The sequence below is a fragment of the Dermacentor andersoni genome, chromosome 8 (genome assembly GCF_023375885.2).
Source record: "Dermacentor andersoni chromosome 8, qqDerAnde1_hic_scaffold, whole genome shotgun sequence".
In the NCBI taxonomy this organism is placed as follows: Eukaryota; Metazoa; Arthropoda; class Arachnida; order Ixodida; family Ixodidae; genus Dermacentor; species Dermacentor andersoni.
Genome location: NC_092821.1, coordinates 119420605 through 119438077, shown reverse-complemented (window position 1 = coordinate 119438077; position 17473 = coordinate 119420605). Strand labels below are relative to the sequence as shown.

At 46.8% G+C, this 17473-nt stretch overlaps 1 protein-coding gene across 2 annotated transcripts in view; it reads left to right on the top strand.

Moving 5' to 3' along the window:
* LOC126529094 (uncharacterized) overlaps positions 1–17473 on the top strand; it is a 73578-nt gene that overhangs the window by 7037 nt on the left and 49068 nt on the right. The gene's annotated exons all lie outside the window — the stretch shown is intronic.

The window sequence follows — 17473 nt, the reverse complement described above, 5'->3', positions numbered from 1 at the left end:
GCATTGTTTTCTAATTTTGACATGATGACATGCAATTCCTGGGCAGCTTAAACGTGACCACATGCTCCAACTTTCTCTCAGTTAAAAATTGTTGTGATTTAAGAATTCGGAAACTACATTGTTGAATTGTGAAAACAGGCTAAAACTGGTTAATCGCTCAAGGGCAAAATTTTTTTTAGAGATACCATAATTTTTATTTGATATCATGTGCTTTAACATCATGGATAAAATGCATAAATGTCTGTAGATAATGTGAAAATTTCAACTCTGTAAATGCGATGACAATATAATTTCTATTGCCGTAGGCTTGTTCTAAGCCAAAAAAGTGGCCATTGTGTGCCCATGACAAGCTAAGGTTGTCAAGATCACTTAAGGGTCTTGATAAGGACCCCATGGTCTACTGAGTTTTGAAGTGACATGATATTTGGGGTCTAAAATTTATCTGCATAAAATTGCTCACATACTTTTCAAGTGAAGGGCCTCTCATGATTGTATCTGCTGGATTTCCATGACACTATGATATTGATCGACTTCACCACAGTGAAAGCATGCACACATAGTTTCTAGCACCATAAATTCAAAAAACATTTCTTTGGTTGCAGTGGAAATGCTGCCTCAGACTACTGTCACATCAGGCCGTTTATGTGCTAATGCATTGCGGGCCCTGCAACATACATGTAACAGAAATTGTGTGCACAAAACGTGGCAGATATTCAAAAACAATATCAGTATGTTGAGTGCAACAAATTAGGTAAAAGAATGAGAAGAACCATGTAGCTTCTCTTTTTTTTTTTTTTGAAGCCACTTGAAGCCAGCGGACATTGAAGCCAAGGAAAGCATGTGGATTCTTAGTTGTTGTTTCTTAATTGGAATGCACATATGATAGAGTAAAGGGAAGCAAATATGGACGAAAAAGACTGGTAATTGCCACTCTAGCTCACACTCCCAGGGCTAGATGTAATACATATATGCAAATACACATGAAAGCGTACAAGAGAATGATGCCGTGGTATCTCAATTCGAGCGCTGCATGCATAATGCAAATGGTGCGGATTCAATTCCCAACTTGCGGAAATATTTTTTTTTTGTCCTGTTTTATTTTGTCTGCTTCTAGGTAATGATGGAACAGAGGCACTGTCTTCTGGAATTAAACGCGTAATGAAGGGACCTCATTCTTGCTGAATGTATGGTGATATTCAATTTGTATTCTGTTTGAGCCACAGGTCTGAATATGAAGGTAATTATGTGAAAAGTCACGGCACCTCGCAAACTGTGCAGAAATTCAAGGACTGATTCAAAAGACTTCGATGTTGATTAAGAGGGGCCTTCAAGGGACAATGAGTGGATAAGTGGATACTCACTCGCTCTTACCAGTACTTTCGCAGGCTTTGTAGTACTCACTCGTGTACAATCGCTAGTTGACACTCACCTGTGTTCCTACTTGTGTGCCAACATTTTGTCGCATTCATGGTCACTTGCATTCGTACTTATTGACACTCACTCACTCGCATGCATGCATCCACTCACACTCGCCGACAGTTGCCCACTTTCCTGCTCAACAACCACTGGAAAGCACCATCACTGACTTTTGTTGGTACTCGACAGCCGCTTCATCATTCGCTGACGCTTGACGTCACGATTGTGGAGCAAGTGTGAGTAGGTCTACTCATCAGTGAGCGCGCCCGACCTATGGTGTGAGCATTTGCTGCTTGATGTTGTTTAATGCTTGCAGCTGGTTAACTAAGTGGATGGGCAGCAATAATTAGAAAATGCATGGAATGCACAGTTTTGCAAGCGACAAGTGTCTGTTTCGATTCCCACCAACTCGGCCTGAAATATCCAGCAGGGTCCTAAAATCAATTTGTTGGCAGTAGACTGAGCTCTTCTTTGTCCAGTCTAGTTCCATTCCTCATGCAGTTTCAAAGAAGTCAGAAATGTCTAGGCTCTTTACTTACTTGCTGCTAAAGAAAGCCCACTTCTTTTTATCAGTATTTTGTGCTGCCAGCAGCATTGTTGGTGTAGAGTGGGTGTGGTTATTGAGCAAGCGCACACAGGAAGCATTCTTCCATGCTCCAAACCACGGTGACCCCAAAGGATGCGTCAGTTTTATTTTCTTTGCAAGATTAATGTGTTCCTTCATTGGAGCTCACAACTTCTGTATAATTAATGGAACACATGATTTCACAGTTTATCCTTTAAATGATATTGCAACAATATCCGAATTTTAGGAGGTATGTCTTGTCCTGCATGTAATTCCTTCAAATACTGTATTTGGCTTTATATGCGTTGAAACATACTTAGAAGACGTGTAAGTTTCGCGTGCTGACATTTGCAAAGCTAAGACCTTTTTCTTTGGTGGTGCTTGCAATGTCTGTATTGTTAATAAGACACCATTTTGCAGAGTTCATCCTTTGAATGGTATTGTTGCGTATGAGGCGTGTTTAATTACATATGGTTTTGTAATCTCCAAATATTGGGCAAAATGGGCATCATGTTCTGCTTTTGGTATGGTCATTTAATTGATCGCAGCCATTGTGCTGACCTTTCTTTTGTTGCTTAGTTAAGTGGTGCCACATTGAATCCATCTTTAATTCCTGTCCTTCTCATGCAGCGCTGTGTACTTTGAACAGGATGTGAGCTTTCGGTTCCTTCTTGCTCACTTCGTCACTCCACATTTTGGAACGAGAAGTACTTAGTGTTCTGTTTAATGTCTGAAGCAAGGTACTATTTTCTTATTCAAAACACAAATCAGTTTATTTCAGTACTTCACTGTTCTTCCACTCCTTCAGTTTGGAGGATGCAGTGCCAAACCACATATGCAGTTGCCGCTGAAGATAGATAATCTAAAATAGCTTTAGCATAGCAGAGGCATGACTACTGCAACTGTACTCTGAAATACCAGAATGCGTATGATGAGCAGCGCTGGTGGTGGCATTTCGTGACGTTTCGTCAACCATACCGTGCAAAGAACTGTCTATAGTGGGCTGTGGAAATGAAATATGAAAGCTTTGCCGAGGACACGTTTACACCGGTATGAGCCAGAACACAGTCAGTGGCCCTCTAAAAATTCGTTGTTTTGGTTGGGCGCACTGTCATGCAGTGTTGCCATTCTTTCTGCCCTCGTCTACTCTTCCACGCCAGCATGCCCTTTCCCGATACTCCGATAAACTTAAACACTCTTTTGCGCCCGCTGTGCTAAAGCTCTCTTGGCGGAATGCAGTAGTGGAGAGCCATCTCCCTCCCATCTGCACCTCCGCTGCGCCCCTTCACCCCCCCCCCCCCCTTCATACCCTTGCACGCTTTGTCCGTGAAACCCGACTGAAAACGTAATGGCGCATGTCTCTTGCGTTCCGACCTGTCCAGCCGCCCGACACTTTTCCAACGGCGGCAGCGCTGTCGCGTCGAATGTGCGCCAGCCTTTTCCCCCCCCGACACTCCGCGTTCCCCGCCCAGGCCCGGGGCGATTCTTCCCGAGCCATTCATTCCGCGCGGTTCTCGCCGGGGGTGTTCTGTCCGGTCTGTCTCAGTTCATCCTCGTTTCGGCAGGCCGCTTTCGCTTTACCATTCCGTTAGTTCTCTGTCCCCAGGCAGAGGGAGCCACCCTCGCCTCCCCTCCGTGTCGGTGTGCGGTGGTTTCGACTGCGCGCTCTGCCGTGGTCGTTGCGCGCACACGCTCGTCTCTCTCTCTCTCTCTCTCTCTCTCTCTCTCTCTGCTTCCTTCCCATTGTCTCTCAGCGCCGTGTTTAGTGCCGTCGCTCTGGCACTGCGTTCGTCGCCGTGAGCTCGCGCGTGGCGCTAATCTCCTTAGTTTTGCGCGGGTTTCGCTGCAGCCCCGCTCCTTCTTTTCTACTCCGCCTTTCTTGCCGTGCCCGGGGCGGGGAAGTATCCGAGAGCCAGTGTCGGTTCCTCGCGAAACGAGAAAAGAAGGTGCTGTCGGTCGACGAAAGGGGCTGTCCTCCTTTTTTGTGCGACAACAGAGACCACCGTGAAAGGGATGCGCCTTGCTAGCGTTCAGCGCTGTTAAATGACCTTGCTGTATGCGTTGACATGAAAATCTTAGAGAAGCATCTCGGCGACAGATTTCCTGAACGCGAGAACTTGCGTTTTATTCAGTAGTAGCAGTGGTAGTAGTTGTAGTAGGTTTTTCTTGCATACAGTGCACAAGAAAAGGAACAGAAGCTGAAGGATCTTTACGCGCCTGACAAAAGCCTTCTGCACCCGTAGGTCGCAACAGATACAAATGTCTCACACAAAACACATCTAACGCCTCGTAGAACAATATGAGTAGAATATGAATAGAACAACAAACGGCTAATAGCACACTTCTCATTCAGTAGTAAAGACGAGGAGAAAGAAAAATAGGCCATGCATTCGGTGCCTATGCGCGGCAATAATGATATAACTTCAATATAAGCTGTAAACAATAGCTGTAAAACCACCAAGCAGTGTTGATGAATCATTTGTTTCTCGTCAATTAGCTCGATTATTAAAAACTTTAGGCTTGCAAGCTACATGATGAATCGTTTCAAAATTTTTCTACATTTTCTTATGTTTAAATGCTAGTCCAGCGCACTAAAAGGCACGGGGACAGGATGGTGAAAGCTGTCGAGACAGTCACCGTACAAGGCGAAATTAAAATCGTCGAAGAAAGGACTGTTCTCCCAATGGTTTGACAGAATCTCCTTGCGAAAAACCAGGGCACACAGACACACAGTCCACTAAGCGTCAATCGATAAACGCATAGTAAATTAGCATCCGGTGGGGCGCACCGTTACTCTAATTTCCGCTCGAAAGCAGCGCGTTGTGCGGACCGTTCTTATTCCTTGTCGAGACTACCGGTAGCAGGGCATTATGAGGGAGTTGGTCAAAGGGATCGAGGGGCGTTGCGGTGAGTGGCCATTGGTGTCGGCGCGCTGGCCGCGTAGCAAAGAAGTCTCAAACGCAAGCAGCAGTTACGTCTATTGAAAACTTGGGGAAAATAACAGCGCGGGGACGGGAGATCGAGAACCAAGCACAATAGGGTCGGCGTTTATCTTATTGCATCTTTTCCTGCACTTAGCGTGGTCCTAGCGTGGTCCCGTGTCTCTTCCTTAGTCCCTGCCGTGTTACGCTAGTAATCGTGTCTTACTATGCTCGTTACCAACTAACCCAACTTTCGGCATTAACTTTCACATCACCCTTTCTGGTTCTTGACCTCTTCTGTGTCCCGTAATATTCGCGCCATGCCCCCCCCCCCCCCTCTTATACGGCACACAGGCACACACACAATAAGTCACGTACTTTTCCAAGCCATTCCATGGCGTGGACACAAACCTCGCATTATTGAAAGCGCTCGTATCTCGTCACTTATTTCCATAGCATTTTCTGTCCCCCCGATGGCGGAGGCCTGCTCTAACGTGGCCACCGATAAACGGCGCCGCCTTCTCGCTTCTGACTCAGCGCTGTCGTCGTCAAGGGGCTGTTGTTGCTTGTGGGTTTATCTTCTTCGCCGTCGCATGCACCTTCCGCGTCCCCCTTCCTCCTTTTCAGATGGGAACAGGGAAAACGGTAGTAAAGAAAGCAGCGGCGATAGGGAAGCTAGGGAAGCGGGCCTTCGCTTGCAGTGCATCGTGCGAGCGCGCCATCGCGGTAATCCCTTCGGAACTCGCAGCTCGTCTGCTCTCCCGCCCCCCCTTCCCCCGGTCCCTTCTCGTGGCGCGATCCGAACTGTACTCCCTCGCGTCTTACCAGTTGCGTGCATTGCAGCGCGTAGGCTAGGGCCTGGTGTCAGCCAATCAAGTAACGAGAGCCGGTTGTGTGGGTTCCAGCGAAGGGACGAAGAGGAGCCGACCCGTCCAGTGTACGCTACTAATCCCTCCGTTATGAAACGGATGAAACTACCGTTCAGTCAGCGTCCGTCGCGCGGAGGGGCGATCGAAATCGGACAGTCGGACAAATCGGCTGACGCGGCTCGCAGCTTTGACCGCACTGCGTGGGATTGCTGCGGTGGAGTTCGGCGGGGGCTGTGCTGCGCTGTGCTGCAGGCGTACGCGTTGCGTCGGGCGCTCGCTGCTCTGCGGAGACGCGCGCGCACCTCGGGGCGTCGTCGTCGTCGTCCATTGTCAGCGAAGATGCGGCCCTGTTTTTGTCTCGTTTTGTTTTCTTCGCGGAAGGCGCGCGAACTGTTGAGGACGAGGCTCCACACGGGGAGGAGACGGACGCGTGCTCGTCGGAATATGTTCCCGGAAGAGATTTGTCGATTCGTTGTCGTCGTAGTTAGGGTTGTCGTAGCAGACGACAAACACGAGGGAAAGTTTTTCTGTTACCGTGTTGACTATCGTCTGTTGCTGCTGTAACAGACGACAAACACGAGTGCTAGTTAAAGTTGGCGAAGCAGACACGCATCCATTTCGGGTGAAGTGATGGACTGACTGGGCTTAACGGCTCGGGCTAGTTGGTAATCCGTTTAGTTAACTTGCCATAAGCTTTTGAAACCGATGGAGGGAAGTCTGTTGTGTGGCCTGGATGTAGGCCTTTATCGGGGTCCGATCCTTTAGTTTTACTGCTCGTTTATTACGTTGGTAGCTGGATCGTCGCTGGCTCCTTTTGATGGCACGCCTTTGCAAGTTGCTGTCTTGCTTGCGGTCTGCACGAGAAGTTTGCGGACGCTGTGATTCCTACCATCGAGGGTTCGTGAGCTACAGCTCGCAACTGCTCAGACAATTGCGGGAGAAAGCAGGCACGGACGACTCTGGGAAAAAAAAATTCGACACGCCAGCTCAGCGTGTCGTGCGTCTTCTCGTCGCATGGTAACACATTGCCTTCTGCCAAAGCTACGTGCCACCAACTTTGTCGTCTGCACGAGGAGGGATCTCTCCGAAGGATGTATTTTACGAGCATATACTCCCTTAGCCCATGATAGCTGTCGTTCGTATTAACAAACCATCGCATCTGAAGATGTCACATTGTCATTAAGAATTGTTGTTCATTTTTTTGTATTCGCTGTGTTCCTTACCTCTATGCCACCAATTCTCTATCCGCCTTTTACCGTTCGAAATGCAGGTTCAGTTACCTTACGTTTTCCTCTACTATCTCTCAAATCCGAAGGGCAAGGCAAAACCCTCACCTCTGAATGGGTGCTGCTACAGGCGAACCAAACATGCTCAATAGTGCAACAAATTTCATGAAGATCATCTTAATGAAGTTTGTTCTGTTTGAGAGAGAAAGTTAAATTCTAGTGACTGTTGGAAGCGGAAGCTTGATTTAAGGCTTTAATATTTTTAAAGGAATTTTCAAAAATTGGTAAGTTTAATAAGGAAAGCGCTAAGTTTACATATCTGTAGATCTGCACCGGGAACAGATATCGCTGTTCTGTAAACTGCATCCGTTAGAACATTCAAAGTGGACAAATTTGATATATCAAATAATACCTTTCGTAAATTTGTTACACTGTTTGCAAACGTTTTGCAAAAGTCCTACTCGTATAGGTAGTTTATTTGAAAGCTATGCGTGATGTACCAATTTTGTCCTTTTTAGACGTACTATTAGGTGCCATTTACAGAATTGTGATATCGCTTTGCATTGCTTAGTTGGAGTTGTAAACTGAATATTTTCGTTTTCTGAAAGTTTGCGATTTTTGTCAATTTGAATTAAAAGATTGACGACCTAAATAAAATGTTCGCAACCAGCAGTCGCTAGATTTTGGCCTTTTCTTTTAAACACAACAAACCTCGTTAAATTTGGTGGAGTGATGGCCGAGAAAAACTATTTCTACTTTCCCGTGAATTGAGATAGGAGCCCCCGAGCTGAAGCTTCCTCTTAAAGGGCCGACAATAAGTGCAGAAACAAATGCCAGAATAAGAAGCTTGGTGATATCAGCCAACACCCCGTTTCAGAAAGGGTGTTCGTAGTGTCCAACCACGACACGCCCCTCTCATCTTTCCCTAGCATAGAGTTTCTCACTATATTACCTAGAGGGAAATCTGGCGCTGCTACGCTGTGGTATGCATGGGAATGCCGGTATATTGTGACTTCGGATTGGCATCGTTCTCGAAGAGCCAGGCAAGCACCGTTCCGTCTGCACAATGATTAATTTTCTACTAAAACAGCACGTAAAAAGCTGTGTTAGCTTTATTATTACCCAAAAGCATGTTTTGTTTAACTATGAGAACTTGTTATTGCGCGTACAATTATATGAAACGTAAAAAGTATCAGCGGGCCGCTAAAGTTGGAGGACAGATGACAAGATTCGTGCTCGCTTTGGAAATGTTTGTCGTCTGTTCTTGCTTTTCTTCGCTTGGTTATGCATTGTAGGTGGGCAAACTTCACTGGAAAATGTAATATGCGTGAACATTTTATGGTGATTTTACTATAAGAACGCGTTATTTGTGTAGCCATATCCACGTTCTAGACGAAGCCTCTTACAACACCAGCCAACACAAGCCTCGCAGACACACATACCGTCATTCCCATGACGGCACAACGCACCTTAGGAAACTCCCATAGACGGTGGCGCCAGATTTACCTCTAGGTGTTATAGTGAAAAACTGTGTTCCTTAGCATAGCGTTTCCCACAATATTACCTAGAGGGAAATCTGGCGCCACCGTCTATGGGAGTCTTTTAACGGGCACCGTACCTTCATGAGAATGATAGTATATACGGGTGTGCGAAGCTTGTGTTAGCTAGTGTTGAGCGAGGCTTCGTCTAAATCGGAAATATGGCTGCACAAATAATACATTCCTAGAGTAAAATATTTACAAAAGGTTTTCATTAGCCCCCATTGCATCTTTCAATGAAGTTTACTTACCTGCTGTGCATACTCGAGCGAAGAAAAGCATGAACAGACGGCAACATATCGCAGCGCAGGCGTGGACTTTGTCGTCTGCCTTGCAACTTTAGCGGCCCGCCGATACATCTAACGTTTCAATAAAACAGGTTATGGTGTCATGATAAAGTTTAGATAAATGCTTTTGACGGGCTGTTTAAAAAAAAAAAAGGAAGCATTGTAACAGACTGAATGGCGCTTGCCAGGCGCGCCTACAAGGTGTCCTGGCCTTCCGAGAACGATGCTGATCCGAAGCCACCAGATCCCGGCATTCCCACGCGTACACAACCGTCCCAGCGCCAGATTTTTCTCTAGATCATAGTGTCAGAAGCTTCTTACGTTCCTTGCTTCGCGTGCACCATCTTTCGTTAGTGTTTTCGTTCATTTCCTTTTAGCGCAGAAAACGTGGCGTCGTCTCATGTGTACAGCGGTCGTAGTGGGCTGAATCCGACACAGGTGCGTTTACGTGCCTGCCGTGGCTTTATAAAGCCACGGCAAGGCTAATGAGGCAGGGCACCACGCGACTGCCTTTTAGCGAACGAGAACGGGGGAGCAGTATACGGGGGCGCTTGCTAATCGAACGTCCTGTGTGCCCCAAACCGCCCGCGCCCCAATGAATTGCGAGGTTGCCTGGCGGAGTGTGCAAGCAGCTTACTTACGGGGGTGAAATTCCTCATTGGACGGCTATGGCGAAGCGCCTAGCGGGATGCTAAATATATATATATATATATATATATATATATATATATATATATATATATATATATATATCATCAGCCTGGTTACGCCCACTGCAGGGCAAAGGCCTCTCCCATACTTCTCCAACAACCCCGTTCATGTGCTAATTGAGGCCATGTTGTCCCTGCAAACTTCTTAATGTCATCCGCCCGCCTAACTTTGTGCCGCCCCTTGCTACGCTTCCCTTCCCTTGGAATCCAGTCCGTTACCCTTAATGACCATCGGTTATCTTCCCTCCTCATTACATGTCCTGCCCATGCCCATTTATTTTTTTCTTGATTTCAACTAAGATGTCATTAACTCGCGTTTGTTCCCTCACCCAATCTGCTCTTTTCTTATCCCTTAACGTTTCACGCATCATTCTTCTTCCCATAGCTCGTTGCGTCGTCCTCAATTTAAGCAGAACCCTTTTCGTAAGCCTCCTGGTTTCTGCCCCATACGTGAGTACTGGTAAGACACAGCTGTTATATACTTTTCTCTTGAGGGATAATGGCAACCTGCTGTTCATGATTTGAGAATGCCTGCCAAATGCACCCCAGCCCATTCTTATTCTTTTGTTTCAGTCTCAGGATCCGGATCTGCGGTCACTGCCTGTCCTAAGTAGATGTATTCCCTTACCACTTCCAGTGCCTCGTTACCTATCGTAAACTGCTGTTCTCTTTCGAGACTGTTAAACATTACTTTAGTTTTCTGTAGATTAATTTTTAGACTCACCCTTCGGCTTTGCCTCTCCAGGTCAGTGAGCATGCATTGCAGTTGGTCCCCCGAGTTACTAAGCAAGGCAATATCATCAGCGAATCTCAAATTACTAAGGTATTCTCCATTAACTCTTATCCCCAATTCTTCCCAATCCAGGTCTCTGAATACCTACTGTAGACACGCTGTGAATAGCATTGGAGAGATCGTATCTCCCTGTCTGACGCCTCTCTTTATTGGGATTTTGTTGCTTTCTTTATGGAGCACTACAGAGGCTGTGGAGGCGCTATAGATATCTTTCAGTATTTTTACATACGGGTCGTCTACGGCCCGATTTCGCAATGCCTCCATGACTGCTGAGGTTTCGACCGAATCAAACGCTTTCTCGTAATCAATGAAAGCTGTATATAAGGGTTGGTTATATTCCGCACATTTCTCAATCACCCGATTGATAGTGTGAATATGGTCTATTGTTGAGTAGCCTTTACGGAATCCTGCCTGGTCCTTTGGTTGACAGAAGTCTAAGGTGTTCCTGATTCTATTTGCGATTACCTTAGTAAATACTTTGTAGGCAACGGACAGTAAGCTGATCGGTCTATAATTTTCCAAGTCTTTTGGCGTCCCCTTTCTTATGGATTAGGATTATGTTAGCGTTCTTCCAAGATTCCGGTATGCTCGAGGTCATGAGGCATTGTGTATACAGGGCGGCCAGTTTTTCTAGAACAATGTGCCCACCATCCTTCAACAAATGCGCTGTTACCTGATCCTCCCCAGCTGCCTTCCCCCTTTGCATAGCTCCCAAGGCGTTCTTTACTTTTTCCGGCGTTACTTGTGTGATTTCAAATTTCTCTAGACCATCCTCTCTCACATTATCATCGTGGGTGCTGTATAAATCACTATAGAACTTCTCAGCCACGGAATTCCTCTAGTTTCCCTTTTACCACTAACTAATTGGTTGGCTTCTTATGTACCAGTTTCTTCGTTCCCTCCTCAAGTCTACGCTAATTCGAGTTCTTACCATCCTATGGTCACTGCAGCGCACCTTGCCGAGCACGTCCACATCATGTATGATGCCAGGGTTAGCACAGAGTATAAGGTCTATAAAGGGTGTCCACTCCTGCTCTGGTGAGAGTGCGTTACCGGTTCTGGTCACCGGGATAAGGTCGCACTCCTACAGTGGTGCCTTCTTCGACCAATCTGAGCTCGGTTAAACCGCACAGATGGCACTCAACTGGAGAAACCTGGTAGTTTATGACCTATGCATGAGTGGCCATAATTAATAGAGGAGAAAAAAAATTGTTTTTTTTTTTTAAGAGGGTCCCCGTGCGGATGGTCGCGGCGAAGATATGCAATTCCCTGATATAGTGATAAACTAGAAGAAAAGAGATAAAAAAAGGGAAAAAACGAAAAAAAAAGGAAGAAAACAGGGGATTTGAATTAGTGACCCTTGGATGTTGCCCGGAGAGATAGCTCAGTCGGTTGGTCCGTCAGGGCCCAGGTTACATTGAAGCGGCATAGCTCCTGTCCAGAGCCTCGTACTTACGTGGAAAGAGACTGATGTTGTGCGCGATGGTCGATTCCGAGTGGTTGGAAGGCATACTTTCTTGGAAAAATGGCCGCCCTAGCCTCTAGAGACTACGAAAAGCTTAAGCAAGTGCGAGGCGAGCGCGGCACGCTTAAACTCGTCCGAGTAACTATCCCAAGGAGTGCTGGTCACGAAAAGAAATACCTTTGCCTAACTATAATAACCCTAATATGAGTACTTTCCAAAAGAGAACGGCCCAGAGGGCTTTACTACGAGTGCTATGACTGATAATTTTCTCTCTCTCTCTCTCTCTCTCTCTCTCTCTCTCTATATATATATATATATATATATATATATATATATATATATATATATATATATATATTCTCATTTACGGGATCGAATGCGAGCGCTGTTCATTTGTTTCTGCGTGTAGTAGTTAAGAGAACGAGTTTAAGGGAGGAAAAAAGAAAAGGAAAAGGAAAATTACTCAAGCATAATTGCAGCGCCGTGGTTCTAAAGCGCACCCGCGGTAGAGAAACGGAAGGAGGTATATACGTGCGTGGCCATGGCACGCACGCGAGAAAGCTGCCTTAATATATATATATATATATATATATATATATATATATATATATATATATATATATATATATATCGTTGCAAGTTCTTGTTGCTGCGGCATGTTGCCCCACAGCAAGCTTTACCGGCGAAACGCGCTACGTGCTTCGCATTGTTATCCGGAGCGCCTTCTCACCCATCGGGTGGTTCGCATGGTTGTTTTGTGCCTGTTCTTTGCTTGAAACGAATGATGTTCCGTATTTTTTGCTAACGGACGCGGATACGGAAAGTGCCGACCACCGATAGCTTTTTGACAGCATCGCTGTTTTAAAGATGTTGCGCAAGGGGGGCCACCAGCTCCTCCCGATCGAACGCATGGATGGCCAGACGACTTCTGATCAATAATTTTCAGTTATTCAATAAGAAATCGCTTATACGCTTAGGAAGCCCACACGCGATAGGTGTTCCGATTTATTATTTGAGCAGTCGCACCAAATTTGTATCTCTCTGAAAAAAAAAAAAAGAAATGTGCGGTCGGTGTAGTAATCGCCCGTCATTCGCCTATTCTGCGCTTTTTTTTGTCCGGCCATGCCTAAATCTCCTCTCCTTCCGGAAGCCCTTGCGACGGCAAAGGTGGCCCGTGGGCGCGGGATCGAATCCCCCGGATGGATTTGGATGGGGCTGGCTGAATTGCAAATACGCGCGCGTACCGTGCATCGTTGGAGGCACGTCAGTTAAACCCAGGTGGCTGAAATCAATCCGGAGTCATCGACTACGGCGTGCCTCGTAATCAAATCGTGGTTTTTGTCACGTAAGATCCTTTTTTTTTTTTTTAAGTTTAGCGGCATAGTTGCTACAGTAGGAAAGCTGCCGCTCCAGTTATCCCCTGATGGGCTTCATGGAGGCGATGCACGAAATCATCGCTGAAGAGTTGAAAAAAGAATAATAATGCAGTTCCTTTTATTAGGAAAATAGATTTTCGAAAGGGCGAGGAAACTACTGTATGAATTGTAATTTGGCAGGAGGTTCTGTCCGCAAGCAGGAAACGAACGTCAAATTTTAGATACACATAAACAAAAATAGTTTCTCAGTTCCCGTTGTCCTCGCTCATTAAATATATATCAATTGATGAGGCATCGTACGCGTACAGCAAAGACGTGGAATCGTTTGCCACCTGCGGCAAGCTGTCTTTTTCATTCACTTTCATTTCAATTACGTATTATCATTTGTTTATTTCTTTAGTTCAATTAGTAAGCACAAGTAATTTCCCCTGTGTTGTCCTTGGTGTCTTCGTTTGTTGGCTTCTTATGATATATATATATATATTGTGCGTGTGTGTGTGTGTGTGTGTGTGTGTGTGTGTGTGTGTGTGTGTGTGTGTGTGTGTGTGTGTGTGTGTGGAGAGAGAGATAAGCGTGGATACATTGCCACCACCGCGGACGAGAAGGGACCGTTGACGTGTGGCCTGGCATATGTGGCGAACTCACAGGGCTCGCGAAAGGAAAATATATTTGAAAAAAAAAAAAAAAAAAAAGCGGTGACTGCTGACAGAAAGCGGATAAGCAGCATACAGCTTTCCCGCTCTCTCTTTCTCTCTCTCACTACATCTGCCTTCTGTGGGGAGCATTTAGTCCCTTGCACATTTTATGCGAGTTCACGCCATTTTTCTTTTTCTCGCGACGTTGCGTTTATTGCGACTATATAGGTTTTAGGGTTACTTAGCGACGGTTCCACCCACTGAAAACGCGCGGTACGTACTCCCTTGCCTGCATGGCGTCGTCGACTCACTCTCTCTCTCTCTCTTCCTCTGCCGTACGAGTGTCGTTGTCGTCTTTTCTGTCCCGGCCGGCGTTGACAAAAGAGCCCGCACGCTACAAGCAAAGCTACATCGATCCGCGTCATCGGAGAACAGCGCTTCGGCTCCCGGTGTCCTCCCCCCTCCTCCCCCCCTCTCTTCAACCAACGCTCCCATACGCGTGCCAGCGCGCGCTGTCGCGTGCGCCTCTCTGGACCCTCTCTCTTCCTTCTCCCTTCCCTCTCCCTTCCCCTTATTCCTCTTCCGACCCTCATTTACCGTCATGTTCATCTCCGCTCGTTATTAAAGCCATCCCCTCTCCACCCACCATCCCTTTGTTTTCTGACCCTCCCTCGCGGACTAGGCGGCGTGGGAGAGGAGGCCCCGACCGTGTTTTGTTGCTCGCGTTTGTGCTTTGCGTGTGAGCTTGCTTGCTTGCTTGAGTGCATAAAGCCGCCGTCGCTCTTAACACGAAACAGCGAAGGCGCCATATCTGTAGCGAACACGGGCTTTGAGGATTCAAACTTCGACAGCTTTCGAAGCAAGAGCCGGTGTTACGCTAACGCATTCAACGCAGCCCCATCGGAGACCACCGTCACCATGTGCCAGGATCACAATAGAGAAGGAAAAAAGAAAATGTTCCGTATTAGTACATTACCTCTTCCGCATTATTAAAAGCACCTCTTATCGCGGTAGGGGAGAAAAGACGTTGAAAAATTATTACTAGTGGTGACTTCAAGATCCATATCGCCGTGAGGTCGCAGATTTTGGTCTCACCTGCAGGGTCTATTCAATTATTTATAGGTGAAATGAGCTACGTGGTGTTCTAAAAAAAAAAAAAAAAAGGCCAGAGATTCATCATGACAAGTTTCGGTAACGTTTCTTCAGCCGCCAACGCGGCCCAAGCAAGAAAAACAAGGTATTTTGAAATTAGTGACATCACGCTGGTGTATCGACGTTGAAGTTTCGGCGCGAAATTAAATAAGATAAAACTTTGACGTTGATTTTTTTTGTTTATTCCAATAATCAGTCGATTATCGCGAAATTTAACGAAAATTTTAGTTTTCACATAATACTTCATCAGTCTAAACTGTCTTATTGTTTCTCTTTTAGTGTGCCTTTAACACCTTAACTGCCTTAAGGAATTGCGAAAACATTTCTAGAATTGGGAATTCTTTTTTTCAGGACCTGCATATTTTGCGCCATATGTTTTAATCATTCTTTTTTTTTTTTTTTTGCACGAATTACCAGAAATTTACGACGAGTTAAGTCGTCATCGGCAGTTAAGGGGTTAAGGCGTGTTCTGTTTAAGTGTGGCGGTCACTTGTACAGTGCTAGAAACGTGCTCCGGGACAACTTTTTGGCCTATAGTTTGGCCAAAAGAAATGCGGCTCGCGTTTTGCTTGACCGTCAGTCTATCTGCACGTGCACGTGCTGCCCCGGCTGCTATCAATAGAGAGCTGTAGATTAGGGGACGTTATCGGAGGGGGATCGCGTCTTCATTAACCGCGTTGAATGAATGTCCGCGATGTCGAAACACTGTTGAAAAATTCGTATTAACGGGGAAACGTATAAGCCGGATTCTACACAGCAAGCAGGTCAGGCTGGTGAATGTGCAGGATATGTACTTGTCCCTGGTGAATGTGTAGGATGTGTACTTGTCCCTTTTAACTGGGCGCCCGCGTATTTTGTTAATCGTATAACCGCCTTAGGTCCGCCGGCATGTTGCTCAATTGACGAGGAGACTTCCTCGTAAAAATGGATTATAAATTGCAGCTCCCTAGACGCTAGCGCCGAATTCCCTTCGAGCAATTTTTATGCGAAGCTCTGTGTTATTGGGAATGATGTTGACCATTAGGTTTCTTCTCGTATTCATTTGGTGTGGTAGTTCTAGAAAAAGCGGATCGTCCTTTCTTGTTGAAAATTTTTGTTCATCGGTTCGAAACCAAATCCTGCGTTGCCTCCCCCCTCCCCCCTCAAAAAGAAATGATAGATACCTCCCCCCCCCTCCCCAAGAAAAAAGAAAATAATAAGAAATAAATGAAGCACTGAAGTTGGCGTTCAGCAGACTCGGTGGACTGCTCAGTATGTGTGGACCAAGAAGGTGAAACAGGATGCTTTCCCTGTCCCATCAGTTCTAAGCATGTAGCAGCATCTCGCACGAGAATCCGTGTCCCATGCGTTCGACCGCTCGCGGCAGAGCAGACGGCGTAGGGAGGGGAGTGATTCCTCGGGCGAGATCACCTTGCTTTCCGTGCGAGCAAACGCGATCGTACGTGTCATAAGTGTGCTTGCTTACTTACATAGGTGGGCTGTAAGCGGTGCGCGCGTTTTATCCTTGGCTGGTCTCCGCCGCCAACGTGGCTGGCTTCGTGCCCACCGTTTTGTGTGTTCATCTGATAAGTGGCCTTCTCTTGGGGGCGCAGTTTGTGGTGTAGGCTTCCCGCTGTGGCCGGTTTCGCGTAGGGAATGTGTGTACGCTCCCAAACGTTCTTCGGGCCGCGTTTACATTTAGTTTGCGTAATACAAGCTGCTCCTTCGGCGCATTGCGAGTCCCCCCCCCCTTTTTTTTTTTTAGTTAGCATTCTTGGAGAGCACAGAATCACGCCTGCATATATTTGAGATCCTTCGTGCGGCGCTGCTAATTCATCGCCGCCGCATTTACGGGACCTTCAAGGCTGCTTCGATATCGTAATGCATGCAAATGCGTTCATATTAGGTTGAACGTCCTTCGCCGCTTGTAGGCGGTGATAGACCATGGGGCGAGCTTTGGAATGCCGGGGTCGTCTTTCCTGCTGTCTTTTCTGGGTGTTTTAGAAGTCTGCAGCCGACGCTTGGGAGTTTTCGCGACGCGCTCGCTCACAGATGGCGTCAGCGGCGAAAACGAAATCCAGAGCGTCAGAGCTCCTGAAGGAAGGCGCGGCCGGGCGACGATCGAAAAGCGAGGGGGGCGCGCGCCTGTCAATCATCTCTCCACGCGCGTTGTATGTACGTATGTATGTGTTAGGCGAGAGTGCACGTGTGTTGTACACATGTATGTGGGTGAGAGAAGCAAAGGAACGGAATGGCGGCATTCTCTTCCTCTTTAAAAGCATTCGTCGTCGTTGTCGTCTGCGCTCTGTTTGGAGGAGCAGAAGGCAGCGTGCCAGTCCGTCTCTATCGCTTCCCCAACCAGTGGAGGCGAAGTCTAGCACGGCGTGCGCGCACACGCACACACACCGAGAAAGCAGCGTAGGAGACCGAGCCTCCCGCTGCGTGTTTTCTGGGAGGAGGAGGAGGCGGCGTGGAGCTCTGTGCCGCGCCGGCTATTTATCTATCTATCGGGGCCGAGCTCGCAGTGAAGCCCGAGTGAAG